This window comes from Myotis daubentonii, chromosome 8, assembly GCF_963259705.1.
Source record: "Myotis daubentonii chromosome 8, mMyoDau2.1, whole genome shotgun sequence".
In the NCBI taxonomy this organism is placed as follows: Eukaryota; Metazoa; Chordata; class Mammalia; order Chiroptera; family Vespertilionidae; genus Myotis; species Myotis daubentonii.
In genome coordinates this window covers 36741692-36757335 of record NC_081847.1, presented here as the reverse complement: position 1 = coordinate 36757335, position 15644 = coordinate 36741692, and the positions used below count along the sequence as shown (strand labels likewise).

General features: G+C 41.8%; 1 protein-coding gene and 1 non-coding gene across 12 annotated transcripts in view; one reads left to right on the top strand and one right to left on the bottom strand.

Annotated features, from left to right (window-relative positions):
• The first annotated feature begins 915 nt into the window (after positions 1-915).
• The window catches only part of NCOA6 (nuclear receptor coactivator 6), a 105799-nt gene continuing 91070 nt past the window's right edge, over positions 916-15644 (top strand). For 10 of the 11 annotated variants that reach the window (XR_009454073.1, XM_059705927.1, XM_059705926.1 and 7 more), the window contains exon 1: positions 917-1125. The gene's annotated coding sequence lies outside the window, so the exon portion shown is untranslated. Of the gene's footprint in view, positions 1126-15644 lie in introns of all 11 variants that reach the window. The other variant, XM_059705935.1, reaches the window with a different exon arrangement.
• LOC132240311 (U6 spliceosomal RNA) lies at positions 8186-8291 on the bottom strand. Its single transcript, XR_009454241.1, has one exon. It is a non-coding gene; the product is annotated as a U6 spliceosomal RNA (small nuclear RNA).

Below are 15644 nucleotides of genomic sequence, written 5' to 3'. Positions count from 1 at the left end.
TCTTAAGAGCAATGTGAAACCATCAAATAGTTTTAAATAGGGGAGGGACAAGATCAGATTTCTGACTTAGAAACATTACTCTGACAGCAGGGTGGAGAGTACAGATACCAGGGAGGATGTAAAACGGCCCTGGGTGGCTTGGACACCAGTCCGAGCATACACTGTGTGCTCAGTAACTAATTGTGGAATGGAAGAACCCATGACTCCTTTTCTTAGATGAAACAAGTATGCCCATGCTTTGCAATACGTTTACAACCCACTTGCTCATCTATCTTCTGTGATGTTTCTGTGGTAACATACCTTAGACTATTTTACAGATGATGAAGCTGAGGTTCAGAGACAAAGAAAATCACACAGCTAAGAAGGGTGAAAGCCAGATATGAATCCAGGCATCAGGTCTGATGACACATCAAATCCAGTGCTGGAGGGGCCTCCCTACATCTGGAGACAGAGGAAGGCACCTACTGAGCTTGCAGGGCTGATGGTGATGGGAAAGGGTGGAGGGACTTAGAGCCACATCATAATCAAGGCTAAAGGTTATCTCTGTCAGCTACCACGTGTCAGGTGCTTTCCCTGCTGTCCCTCATTGCCTCTTTGCAAGCACTATGATCATCCCTGTATTTCACATAGGTAAACTGAGGCTTGAAGAACTGAGTTGTCCAATAATACTCAGCTGGAAACCTCCCATGGGGCTGCGCAGTGACTCTGAAATGGAGGCAGGGGTCACTGGGGAGACTTCAGCGCCAGGAGACGAGACCCACTGGGTCCCAGGACCAAGCTCTGCACCCCAGTGAATGGGTGCGCGCTCCGCCTCGCGCGCTCGGGGACGTTTGGTCACGTGGCCAGGCCCCACCCACCCCGGTCCGCCCCGGTCCGCCCCGCCCCGCCCGCACTCCCTCCCTCTCTCTCCCTCCCTCCCCCTCCCTCCCCGGCCCGGTCCGGCCCATCCCCCTCCCCGCCGGCTCCCTGAGGCCCTGCCGGGTCGGGCTGCTGGCAGCCGGGCGCCGACGGCCGGACAGACGGGCGCACGCGAGGACGGACGGACGAACTCACGGAGGGCCGCGGGCACGCACGGCCCGGGCCGGTGCTCCGAGGCCCGCCCGGGAGGGCTGGGGCCGCGCTCAGGTGAGGTGACGGCGACGCGGGCCCTGAAGGGGTGGGCCCGTGGGCAGTCCGCGGTCCCGGCTCGGCTGGCTCCGCTGGCAGGAGGCACCGCCCGGGCCCGGCGCGGGAAAATGGCGCCGGCCGGCCGTGGAGCACGGCCCCCGTGCGGGCCCGGCCCGGAGCCGCCCCGCCCGCCCGCCGTGCTCGTGTCCCCGTCGCCATGTTGGGGAGCGGGCCCCGGGCCTGCGGGCGGGGGCGCTGGCGGGAGCGGGAGCGGGAGCCCGGCCGGGCTCGGAGAGGGTGCCGGTCGCGAGGCCGGGGCGCCGAGCGAGTGCCGGGCGGGCCGGGGTCTGCACGGGCTGGCGCTGCAGCTCCGAGCCCCTGGCGGGAGCCGGACGTGAGGTCGTGGCCGTGTCGCGGGCCAGGGACACTGGGTCCACACGGAACCAGGGTCGGGGTCGGTGGAGCTTGGGAGGCAAGACCTGGAGTTGGGTTAGACCGTGGGCGGCGTGCAGGGCCCCCGGGCCGCTGGGACCCGCAGGGGCGCGGGTCCGAGCTCGGGCTGTCAGGACGGTGGCAGCTCTTGGCGCGGGGAGGCAGGGGCTCTTAGACATGGGGGCTCTCTGGCTATCAGATGGGGGCAGCCTCCTCGGAGTCGCGGCGCGGAATTGCAAAGGATCGATGTGCCCCCAGGATCCTCCACTCCTTTTTGGGGGAGCAGCCCCCCCAAAAAGGGAAGGTTTTGACAAGGAAGAGGAAAAAGAGGGACTGAGGTTTGGGTGCAGGAGCTGGCCAGCAAAAGGGGTGCAGAGAGTGGAACTGGTTGGCAAGAAGAGAGAGCCTCCCTCCATCAACTTAGGGAGTTCGTGTGTGTCTTTAAAGGGAGGGACCGCGCTGTTTGTGGGCGGTGACCCAACGTGTCTTCCCAGGAAGGGGACAGCCCACTGTTTTAAGAGCAGGGTCACCTGGGGAGGTCATCGGAAAGGCATTATCGGAGCCAGGAAGAATAGTGAATAGCGAAGGAGCGAATGTGTAAAAACTGCACACACCTGAGAGGCCCTGTAGCAATATCAGATGGTGTCGTCACTTTAGCTGAGACAGAGAAAGGTAAAGTTGACTTCTCCAGATCTTAAAAGTGCGTGTCCGAGGAGGTGCTGGCACTCAGGGCTGCTGCCTCGTTCAGCATGCTGCCTTAGAGGAGTCTGCTAGCGGGCAAAAAATGTTAAGAAGTCGAGCATGGCAGCTTATGTCAAAGAACTATTAATTTATTCTGTTTCTGTAAGGAGTTCTGTCAGTTCGAAGGCTAAGGGGATACCAAAAAAGTATAGGTAACCAGCTATTTGATCATTTCCAGTCTACCTCCATTTGTGCAAAGGAGCTAGCTATCTTCAGGATCCTTTTGACTTCCCACTTTCTGGAGTGCTACCAGAGGCTCCTTCCCCTTCTAGGTGTTTAAAGCAAAGGGACATAAAAAGCCTTAGAAAAACAAAGCAAACAGTGAACAATGGTAGAAACCCAGGATCTCTATCATGATAAAAATTTAATTAAAGAGAAGAGTTGAAAGTTCAAATGGGGTATGGGAGAGTTCTGAGGGAAACTATGCAAATCAGCCGTGAGCCATAATAGTTCTAGGGCTCCCATTTAATAAAAAAGGACTTTGAACAAGAAGGTTGTGAGGACATTCATAGCAATAAGATTTTCAATATATATTCAATATGTGTATACCATATGTATATAAAGCAACATGATTCATTTGTTCTGGATCTTTGTAATGCAAGAAGGCCTAGCCTTGTTTGTGCCATGGGGCCCTCTAGCTTCTAGTGAAGCTTATGGACCCCTCTCATAAAACAAAATACATTTAATGACAATTTGATGACAAAGAAAACCAGCTATATTGAAATATAGTTACCAAAATATACAACTTATGATGTAGTAATATAGGTTCTACTTCTTTATCAGCACATTATAAAATTTTATAATTTTAAAGATGTGATGAGCACAAATAATACTTTAAGATATCTGCAACAGCTGTAATATGATATAAAGATATCTGTGATTACTGTGACAGTCACAGATCCTGCTAATACTAGAATGGTTTGTTGTTGCCTGCATTCATAGTTGAAGAAAATAACTCAGAGAGCTTAGTGAAAATAAAGAGATAATTTACTTTCTTATTTAAGTTCATGGACCCACCCCCTAAATTCTATCCATGGACTCCTGTCTATGAACCCTAGGTTAAGAAACTCTACTCCTACCACGAAGCATTCAACATACATTTACTGGTGCTAGCCATCAGTTACATACCACGCATTATGCTAGGCTTTGAGGAGTCAAAGGTCTTTAGAACAGGGTCTTTTCACTTTGGATATTCAGTCTCATGAGAGAAGTAAACATGTAAATAAAGATAGTTTAGAATGGTAAATGCCATTGGAGAGTTATCAGAGGTTGTAAGAGCATGTCTCTGCTCTAGGAATCAGGGAAGGTTTTGTGAAAGGATGACATTTGAGATGTGTCCGGAAAGGTAAAGGAGTTTGCCAGAGAGAAGTTGAAAAGTATTCCAGGCAAAGTCATGCATATCATGCATTTTTAGGGAATGTAACTGAATGTGGCTGGAGGTGTGTGTGTGTGTGTGTGTGTGTGTGTGTGTGTGTGTGTGTGTGTGTGTGTGTTAGAATTTTTGGTGTTGATAATTGACATTGTGAATGGTGAGAGAGAGAATTTTTTAGATTTTTAGCTTGGGATGGTGACTGTCAAAGATATTAAAAAGATGAAAAGAAAATGAGGTGAAAATTTTCACAGATAATAAGGGAGAAGATGTTTTTTGGTAAAGTAGTAGACTTTCGGAAACCATCACAAAGCTGTAGAATGTGTAGTTTTTGCTTCATGAAATTAGAGGGGTCAGCAAACAACAGTCAGGGGAAATATAGAGTGTAGGAAAATAACAATGATCTATGTCAGGGGTACACAAGCTATGACCCACAGGTCAAATCTGGCCCACTACCTATTTATGTAAATAAAGTTTTATTGGAACACTGGCACACTTATTCATTAACATATTGTCTTTGGCTGCTTTCACACTACCAATGGCAGAGTTGAGTGGTTGTGACCGAGAATATATAGCTCACAGAGCTGAAAATATTTACTGTATGGACCTTAACAAAGACATTTGCCAGTCCCTGATCTGTGTGTGTGTGAATGTTGGGATATATGTGCTTCCAGCGTTCAGCTTCTGTTTTTCCATCCAGTTCCTATATAATGGAGATTAACTATCTTGGCTCTATCCTTCTGGCTGGGTCCCCCGTGCTCTGTGTATCTGCAGTATGACATAGATCCCTGAATATTATATATTGCTCAGTGATGCCAAGGTCTACTGTTCTCAGTTCTGCTGTATGGCAACTCTGGTAATACCAGGTTTTTTTCCTTTTCCTTTTTGTATTAAATTTATTGGGGTAACATAGGTTTCAGGTGTGGGTATATATGTTACAAGATCTGTATATATTGTGTGCCCACCACCCAAAGTCAAATCTCCCATCACCATATATCAGGACCCCCTTAACTCCTCACCCTAATTCCAGGTTTTTACAGCTTAGACTATGCTGGGGCTTGTTTTGCCATTTTTCTATTCTTTTTTCCAAAAGATTTATTTATATTTTCTGATCACTAATCCTTTCCTGGTTATATTACAGATGCCATTTCCCAGTTTGTTCTGATCTTTTAAATCTCTTTAAGTTGTCTTTTGTTAAAAAGAAGTTCTGAATTTCAGTAAGCTCAAATTTATCAATCTTTCCCTCTCCAGAGATTTTGAAGTTATTCTTTAGATTATCATCTTGAGTCTCTACTGATTTGTCTTTGATGTTTATATCTTTAATCCATCTGGAATCAACTCTCATGTATGGTGTGAGGTAGGGTCCAGTTTCATTTTCTCTTCCTATGTACAATTAATTATCCCAGTACCATTTATTGAATGGCCTTTGTTTTCAAATTATGAGTTCTTTTGGCGGACTCTGAGGTCCTAATTCCAGCCTCTACTGCTTGCTAATTGTGTGACTTTGGACAAGTTGCCTCAGTTTCCTCATCTTTAAAATAGGATAATAGTATTTATCTCATAGGATTGTTTGAGGATTAAATGAGTTAATTCAGGTAACATGTAGAATAGTGTGAAACCTAGAAAATGTACAATAATGTTTCCTGTAATTTAGCAGTATTGTTCATATCTGATTCCCAGCAGTAAGCAAGCGGAGAGGCTCCATATGCTCAACACAACTGTAGGATTAGTTTGGTTTTCTGGTCAATACAGAATGGTTGAGAGTTAGAGTAAGTGTTACAGGAGATGTTCCCAGGTTGTCTGTTAGTTTTAACTGCTGCCTTAGACTGTCAGATGAGATGGAAGTCCTCCCATCCCAACACTTTTTACAGAGAACTTCTGTAGCAGAGGATGCAAACAGGCAGCCTGTGGTTGGTTTTGACCGGCAGACATCTTTTGTTTGATTCAGACAGTAATTTTTTAATATGTTTTTATTGATTTCAGAGAGAGGAAGGGAGAGGGAGAGAGGGATAGAAACAGCAATAATGAGAGAGAATCTTGATCAGCTGCCTCTTGTATGCCCCCCACTGGGGACAGCCAGCAACCCAGGCATGTGCCCTGACTAGGAATCAAACCATGACCGTCTGGTTCATGGGTCAACACTCAACCATTGAGCCACACCAGCCAAGCTAATATTTTTAATGTCTTAAAAATTTATACAGATTTCATACTTTCTCACTTATCTTGAAAAATTATGAGATCTGTCAACACCAAACCCATATTCTCTCATAGCAGTACAACAGAAGCTGAAAGTTTTAGGTGGGATGTGTTTTCTGGTTTTCTGCATGGTCCTCACTATTCACGTGATTTGCACATTTACTTTTATCACCTTATAGGTATTTAATTTTCTGATTCTTACTGAGGTTTTAAATATTATCTCTCCTGCCCTGGCCAGGAGTTGTTCAGTGGTTAGAGCATTGCCGGTGTACCAAATGGTCATGGGTTCAATTCCTGGTCACCCCGGCTGGCCCAGTTGGGGCACAGGCAGTAGGCTGCCAATTGATGTGTCTCTCTCTCTTCCTCCCTCTCTCCTCTCTTCCTCCCTTCCACTCTCTAAAAATCAGTGGAAGAAATATCCTCGTGTGAGGATTAACAACAAAAAAATCTCTCCCCTAAATCAATAAATGATATACAGTGGGGCCTTGACTTACGAGTGTCCCCACTAATGATTTTTTTGCGATACCAGCTGTCTCTCGGCCGATTTTTTGCATTGAGTTAGTTGATAGAGTAATTTGAGTTAACGAGCTCCCTAACGAGCTCGGTCTCCGAACGAATTAAACTCCTAAGTCAAGGCCCCACTGTAGTGGGATAGGGTCAAGATGGCCAGAAATTGACAGATGAGTTTGTGGGCTGATAATAACTAAAAAGACTAATTCATACTTGATCATAATGAGTAAGTGATAATTGATATTAAAAGATGAGATGACATTTAGTTCAAATCATTGAATATCTAGGCATCTATGTGCTGGGTACATTAGAAATTACCACATTGACAACATAAACTAATGAACAAAAATAGATACAGAGACAGAAGCATTGAACAGACTGACAAACCTCAGAGGGTGGCGGGGAGGGTTAGAGATCAACCAAAGAACTTTTTTTTTTTTTTTCAGGTGATCATCATAGCCGGGTTCTCTTGTCAGGGTCTCCAGCCAGGTTCTGTAGCCATTTCTCCAGCCAAGTTCTGTCTAGGATCTCCAGCTAGGTTCTCCAGCCAGGTTCGGTCGCCAGGTTCGATTGCCGGGTTCTTCAGCCAGGTTCAGTCACCTGGTTCTAGTCAGGTTCTCTTGCCATGTTCTATCCAGGTTCTGTAGCCAGGTTCTGTCTCTAAGTTCTGTGGCCAGTTTCTGTCCAGGATCTTTTGCCATGTTCTCTCGCTTGGTTCTGTCTCTAGGTTCTGTGGCCAGTTTCTGTCCAGGATCTTTTGCCATGTTCTCTCGCTAGGTTCTGTCTCTAGGTTCTGTGTCTAGGTTCCTGTGTCTAGGTTCTGTGTCAACCAAAGAACTTGTATGCATGCACATAACCAGTGGATACAGACAGTAAGGGGATGAGGGCATGTGCTGGGGGGTCGGGGGTGGGAGTGGGTGGAGAGAGGTCAATGGGGAGAAATGGAGACACATGTAATACTTTCAATAATAAAACATTTAAAAAAAAAAGAAATTACCACATTGATGATAGAAAAAAAAAGTAGCTGGCCAGCTTTATGAAATACTACAGAAGAGTTACGTTTTGTTTTGTTTTTACTTGTGATGTAGAGCTGTTTTGCAAGAGAGCAGTTGGATGAGAGAGAGGAAATATAGGAATTCATTCACTTGTCAAACATTTATTAAGCCCTATCATGTACATTTGGGTAGAATTCTATAGGATATGAAGATGAATCTAGCCAAGGTTTAAGTGTCATGTGGGTTATAGTAATGTGTGATGGACCTGTGATATTGGAGAATGGTGCCTGAAAGAGGTAGCTTTTGAATGGAGCAGCCAGGAATGGTTAAGATCATAATACTTGGAGATGAGGTAGTTTTTTGCAGGGTGAGTGAAAGCATGATTGTAGAGATATGGGTGTTTAGGAGATAGCAGAGCCCAATTTGGCTGGAGAACAAGATTATAACAGGGCTGCTGATAGTTAAGGCTGGAAATGGAGATTGAACAAAACCAGCAGTAATAATAGTAGCTCACATTTTTTGCATGCATACTATTTGCCAGATAAGTTAGTACAGTAAACCCTCAATTTTGTGGACTTCGGATTTAATGGACAAAGTTTCCGGTCCGTATGTCATAAATGAAAATCAACACCTTGTTAATGTTTAAATGTTTTTAACTAAGATTTTCTTATAATTAAATTAAAAGGTTATTTTTTTGTTATTAATTCACTGCTATTTTTAACAAATTTTAGCAAATAAGCATATGTTGGAAAAAACACTGTAGTGATTTTACCAACATATTTACATAACTACAACTACAGTCTACATATTTATTTATTTATTTTATTTTATTTTTTAAAATATGGAACGCTTCACGAATTTGCGTGTCATCCTTGCGCAAGGGCCATGCTAATCTTCTCTGTATCGTTCCAGTTTTAGTATATGTGCTGCCATTTTAGTATATGTGCTGCCGAAGCGAGCACAACAGTCTACATATTTAAATCGAAGAGTCACAGCCTAAACAACTATTAGCATGTGATCACACCGCCTCCATCACGATAATTGTTGTTGCCTGGTGTGACTTTGCAGCAGTTCCCACCTGCACTAAGCCACGCCCCAGCCATATGCGCTTGTTTACTCTCTGTGACTGGGGAATGCATGCATGTACTAGACATATTCATAATGCATGCATTTACTATATATAAAATTACTGTAATACATATAGAAAACTTTTCCGTGAAATTAAACTTTTCATACTTCATTGTAATTACACAAATGTGTCTACATAAATAAAAACAGGTAAACTAATTTGTCAATTTTTTTAACATATGCATTCGGGAAACCTTTATTATAAAACAGAATTTTGGCTTTTATGGACACCCTCTTGCCCGAATTAGTTTTATATCGAGGTTTTCCTGTATTTCATGTAAACCTCACAACAACCCTGTGAGACAGGCACTGTTTTTAATTCTATTTTTTTACAGGTAAAGAGACTGAGGCATAGAGCTAACAATTGATGGATAGTCGAGGCAGTACAAAGCTTATACTCTTAGCCTCGACATACTATACAATTGAATCATGGAAGACTTTGAATCCTTTTTATTTCCAAGCTGGGAAATTTAGACTTGATTGACTGAAAAATGGGGAGCCAACAAAAGTTTTTAGCCATATGATGACATAATTAAAACTGTACATTAGGAAAGTAAGCCTGGTCTTGAAGTGTAGATACAGAACTAGTTTGCTCTCTTGCTCCTCACTAGATAGGGTGCTCCTTGAGAGCTGGACCTGTGTCTGTTCCATCCTCCCTCCCTGTGGCCCCAATGTCTCCCTTGTGTGTTGTCTGGCACATTTTTTTTTTAATTTTAATCTTTTTGTACTTCACCTTATTCTAAAAAGACAAGGTGGCTGCCCAGGAGTTTAATAAACATTTGCCGAGTTAATAAACAAACAGAGGTATATATAAATCTATAATAACTAGAAGCCCATTGCACGAAGATTTGCACAATAGGCCTTCCTTCCCCTGGCTGCTGGCACCAGTTTTCCTCTGGCACCCGGGGCGCAGGCCTTGGTCTGGCCGCAGTGGAGAAGCCAAGCCTCTTCATTCTTCAGTCTTTAGTCTTCACTCCAGCTGGAGCCTTCAGTCTTCGCTCTGCACCTGCATATGCAAATTCACTGCCATCTTTGTTGGGTTAATTTGCATAGTCGCTCTAATTGGCTGGTGGGCATAGCGGAGTGACACCAATTTGCATGTTTCTCTTTTATTACTGTAGATAAAAGTGTAATATGCTAATTAGACCAGACGACTGAACAACTTTCTGGACGACCTTCCGGATGAAGCTGGGGCTGTGAGGGCCGAGCCCCTTGCATGAATTTTATGCATCAGGCCTCTAATATATACATAAAGAGAATACTATGACTTTGTTGGAGGAAGTAATACTGCCCTAGGGGATAAGCTATATTTTATATATAAATCCTATAAAGCAAAAAAATAGAACCACATCTTCTTTAACTTGTGAAGAATTGTATATTCTATGTCAGTTAAACTATTAATGATCAATTAATATTAACTATGTCAGTGAAAAAGCTGTACTCATAGAAACAAAGAGTAGAATGGGGATTGCTAGGGACTGACAGGTGGGGGAAGTTGAGAGATGTTGATCAAAGGGTATAAACTTCCAGTTATAAGATGAAAATGTTCTGGTAATTTAATGTTCAGCATGGTGACTAGAGCTAACAATACTGTATTATATACCTGAAAGTTGCTAGGAGAGATCTTAAATGTTCTCAACACACAAAAAAGGTACTTATGTGAGGTGATGCATGTGTTAACTAATCTTCTATAATAATAATAAAAGCCTAAGCGACCATCGCAACCGAACGGACGACTGAACAGGCTGTGTGGGGCAACTTGGCTGGCAGTGGGGGTTAGTGAGGGGCGACCAAACGACTGAGCAGCAGGCTGCGTGGGGCGATCAGGCCGGCCGGGGGGTTAGTGAGGGGCTACCAAATGACCCTGCATGGGGAGACCAGGCCTGCAGGGGGGCAGTTGAGAGTGACCAGGCCAGCAGAGGGACACAGTGAGGGGCAACCAGGCTGGCGGGGGGGGGGGTAGTTAGGGGCGACCAGGACTGTGGGGGAGGGCAGTTGGGGGTGACCAGGCGAGCAGGGGGGGCAGTTAGGGGAGATCAGGCAGGCAGGCAGGTGAGCAGTTAGGAGCCAGTGGTCCTGGATTGTGAGAGGGATGTCTGACTAAAGGCTTCATGGAATAGGCAGTTGGACGTCCCCCGAAGGGTCCCGCATTGGAGAGGGTGCAGGCTGGGCTGAGGGAACATCCCCCCCCCCCCGCACGAATTTTGTGCACCAGGCCTCTAGTATTGTTATATTTGTTATAAATTTTTCAGTGTATACATGTATCCATCTTGTCATACACCTTAAACTTATACAACTTATGTTCATTATGTCTCAATAGAGCTGGGGAAAAAACAATGTCAGTTAATAATGTTAATGATCACCAAATTCAGACAGTATTTATACTTCAAATAAGTATTTAGGTTTGTATTTAGAATTAAGCAGTTGTAAATCCTCCCCCCCACACCCCTTGCACACACACACAAGGAGGCAACAGAAGTTCCCATTAACCAGCTCCTTTACTGATATTGAACCATTGAATATAGAAATGAACATAGTATCATTTATGTACATTTTCTAGAGATCAGACAGCAGCTGTCTCACAGGAAAAATAGTTCCAAGTTTGTGAATCAAATTCCTGTTTTGGATTTTACTGAGGGATATTATTTGTTAGGTTAAGTCCCTTGCCATAATTTTAGTTGTTATATGGAAGTAAGATTGTCTCTTTTATAAAATATAGACTTAAAAAAATTCAAACACTTGGAGAAATTCAAAGACACTGTTGTTAACTACCAAATACCAGTAAAAGTGGGAAGACAGGTAAACCAGCATCTGACTAAACTTAATAGAGACAGCTTATTATACCCTAAATAATGGATTTATTAAACATTCTTTCTCATTGTGGATATTAACAGCAGTTTGTGCATACACATGCATGTACATATCAATATGAAATATATTGATATAACTAATATAAGTAAAGTTGAATCTAGGAATGCTTCCTAAAGAAAATGAGCCTTTAACTGAGTTATTTTAGGTTGTGTTTAACTCTTCAGTGTATGAGGAGATGACTCATTCAAAAGCATTGAGATTAGAATAAATGTGGAGAAAAATGTGATTAGTATAGTCAGTATATGTCGACTGCTTACCAGCTTTGAGAGATGTATACAGTTGATGAGTAACTAGTTTCTGCCTTCCAGTAAACTCATTCATCTGGGGAAGTGATGTGAACATAAATTAAAAATCAGTTCTTGGTGTCTCTTGGTTTATAGCTGCATCACTTCACTCTCTGATTCTATTGTCACATGGCATTTTCCCTATAGGTCTCCAAATTTTTCTCTTCTTATAGAAAGACACCAGTCATAATTGGATTAAGGACCTACTCTACTCCAATATGACCTCTTCTTAACTAATTACACCTGCAGTAACCCTATTTCCAAGTCAGTCACATTCTGTGGTACTGGGGGCTTAGGACCTATGTTAAAATATCTTTTGGGGGAACAAAATTCAACTAATAACAGGTGACATGATAAAAGAGGTATTAAATTAAAACTTACTAAATAAAAGGAAGGGTAAGATTGCAATAAGCTGAGTTAAAGAGAGAAGAACCAAAGGGAATGATGGACATAGGAAAGTATAAGGAATATTTAGGAAATGAAATAGTGAGAAGCATGGTTAGCTGGTGTGTTGAAGAGCTGTGGAGAGATAAAGTCAGAGTAGTTTCTCCAATTGTCTCCAAAAGGTTCAAAGTGGAATTAAATTAAGGACTGTGCACCCTGGCCGGTTGCTCAGTGGTTAAAGCATTGGTCCTCAAAACCAAAGGGTCACTGGTTTGATTCCCAGTCAAGGGCATGTACCTGGGTTGTAGGTACGATCCCCAGCTGTGTGGAAGGCAACCAATCGATGTGTCTCTCTCACAAAACCAATCATGTTTCTCTCTCTCAACAAAAAATAAAACTAGGTACTGTGCATTTCATTTGCATGTTATTATTTTTGTAGTTTGTTTTTTCTTTAAACTGTAACAATTCCCATTTGTCTGCTTCCTCACCTTTTGTCCCCATGCATTGATTTGTTGAGACCACAGCAGTTTTCTTGTTGAATGTCAAATATTCTGGATTTATCTGTTTCCTTTGTGGCATTTAACTTGCTCCTTTATTCCTTGTATTTCCCTAAACTGAAAGGTTTAAGGACATGGTTTGATTTTAAGGAATTGCTTAGACATGAAAACTTGATTATATTCTAGCTAAACATTTTGGCAAAAATAATTAATATTCTTCATATTGCACAATATCACCGGGTACATAAATCACAGGGTTCAAGTTGTGACTGCCAGATCTGCCCGTGGTGAAGTTGCATTTATTTTCTTCTGTGACTAGCATATGTTTGTTTTGTTTCTTTAAATCCTTACCTGAGGATATTTTTCCATTGATTTGGGGAGAGAGTGGAAAAGAGGGAGGGAGGGAGGGAGAGGGAGAGAGAGAGAGAAACATTGATGTGAGAGAGACGTCGATTGGTTGCCTCTCGCATGCCCCCCGACCGGGATTGAGTTGCAACCGAGGTACTTGGCCTTGACTAGAATCAAACACGAGACCCTTCAGTCCATGGGCTGATGCTCTATCCACTAAGCCAAACTGGCGAGGACCAAATATGTTTTTTATTTATCAATGATGAGCATTTTTTCAATCTTGTTTTATCTAATTTTCATATTATTTGACCATTTGTTCAGTGTTGATTTGGTGTTTTCCTTTTGTTTGTTTGTTTGTTTACTTATTGTTATTTTCCTTTTAAGTTTGTACTATGCATTTGCAAATTTTATTCAGTATAACAAAAAATAATGCATTGTTATGAAAGACAAATTTCAAGTTTCAAAATATAGCTAAAATGAAATATAACCCCCCAAAAAGAGAGATACAGAATGTAAATATATAATAGGGCATTTCTTTGACAGGATCTTGTGATGAATCATGTTTGCTTTTTTTAAAAAAATAATTCTAAGTAGACAAACCTAAAAAACAAATCTCTTGACACCCTAGCTGGTTTGGCTCAGTGGATGTAGCATCTGGTCTGTGGACTGAAGGGTCCCAGGTTCGACTCCAGTCAAGGGCACAGTGAGGGGTGTGCAGGAGGCAGCTGATCAATGATTCTCTCTCATCACTGATGTTTCTATTTCTCTCTCTCTCTCTCCCTTCCTCTTTGAAATAAAAAACAAAACAAAACACCACAAAGCTCTTGAATCAAAAACTTCTTTTGCTCTGACTGGGTGGTTCAGTTAGTTGGAGTGTTGTCCTGTGCACCAAAAGGTTTGATTTCCAGTCAGGTGGGTATAGGACGTAACCAATCGATATTTCTCTGTCATGTTTTTTTCTCCCTTCCTCTTTCTCTCTAAAAATCAATAGAAGCATATCCTTGGGTGAGGATTAAATAAAGCACACAAACTTCTCTTATTTCTATTTTGAAATGGAAGTAAGTCTTAAATCATAAAAGCTGTTTTACATACCCACACACAAAGTACCCAGAATTTAATTTTATTCCTTGTCCTCTGAGTGTTTCATTTGGCTGTTTTTTATATACATCAATTCTTTTTTAAATTTTTATTTTTTGTATTGATTTTAAGGGAGAGATCGAGAGATCAATTTGTGCACTTACTTGTTCCACTTATACATTCATTGGTTGAGTCTTGCATGGGCCCTGATCTGGGATCGAATCCTTGGCATATTGGGATGATGCTCCAGCCAATTGAGCTACCTTGTCAGAGCCTATACACCAATTCTTTATCACTTTTAACCAACTATTTTTCAGTCATTCCTATTATAGATTTTTTCTTCATTTCTTTTTTTTTGTTATGTTATACTCAAATAGGATTTTCCTTTCAAACCACAAAAGTTGTATAGGTGAATTGAAACAAGCAGAACATCATTTGAGGTACATGAAGAAAAAGTCAAACATCTCCAGTTCCTCTCCTCTAAGCTACTCAGGTGAAATAGCCTAGTGTTTCTTCTATAATTTTCTCTATGTTCGTAGAAACACATATACCTACAGATTCATCTTCTCTTATTTTATAAGATTATCATGCTACCATATACATTATGCTACAACTTCTATTTTTTTACTTTTTAGGATGTCACATATTTTCTTTTTTATCATGAAATAGATACCTAATTCCTTGTTCCAACTGCATAATGTTCCATTTTTGTAGGTTCTATCAGTGAGCCACACCTGTGAGGGCTACTTTTCTAGTTCTTTCAAAATGAAATATTTCACTTGTAAAGAAGTGTCACATAGGAACTTTCCCTACTACTAAGAAGCTTTGAATAAATTGTTGACTCAAGCCTTAATTTTTCATCCATTCCATAAGGGTATTGGACCAGATTATTGCCAAGGTCTCTCTGGTTCTTACTCTGCTCAGATTCTTGTCAAGTTATTTTTAGGGAATTTTTATTAGGTCCTAGATTGTAGGATTTGGTCAACTTTTCAATGTGATTTGTATATTTAGAGCATGGATTAAAAGACTGATACTCCAAATGTGTTATTTTTTTTTTATTGTAGCTTTAACATGGTGCTATTCATAATTAGAACATGATGTATGAAGTAGCCTTTCCCTAAATTTTACTTTATCCACCTACTATGGTATCTAACAAGACAGGAAAAATCTCATTGAGCCTCTGATTTATTCTTTTGGTTTACAGTGTGCATGATTAAATTACTAGCTATATCTGTGTTAGGATGAGTGCTAGTTTTAGGAATAAAATTTTATATTTCAGCCCAGCAGGTGTGGCTCAGTGGTTGAGCATCGACCCATGAACCATTCCCGGTCAGGGCACATGCCTGGGTTGCAGGCTTAGTCCCTAGTAGGGGTGTGCAAGAGGCAGCCAATCAATGCATCTCTCTCATCTGTGTTTCTGTCTCTATCCCTCCCTCTTCCTCTCGCTCTAAAATCAATAAAAAACATTAAAAAATAAAATTTTATGCTTCACTAATTTATGTTTTGTTTCTTATACTAAAATGTCAGGATTGAAGTTTTAAGAGTTAATGTTAATATTCCCTAATCTCTTAAATTGTCTGTTATTCCTACAAAGAGCAAACCAGTGTTGTTACAGTATTGAAATGCCAGTGTCTTTGACAGGCATTTTGTTGATCCTTTCAGGGAACTAAATTTTTATAATTTGGCTAAAAGTTTGCATAAATTT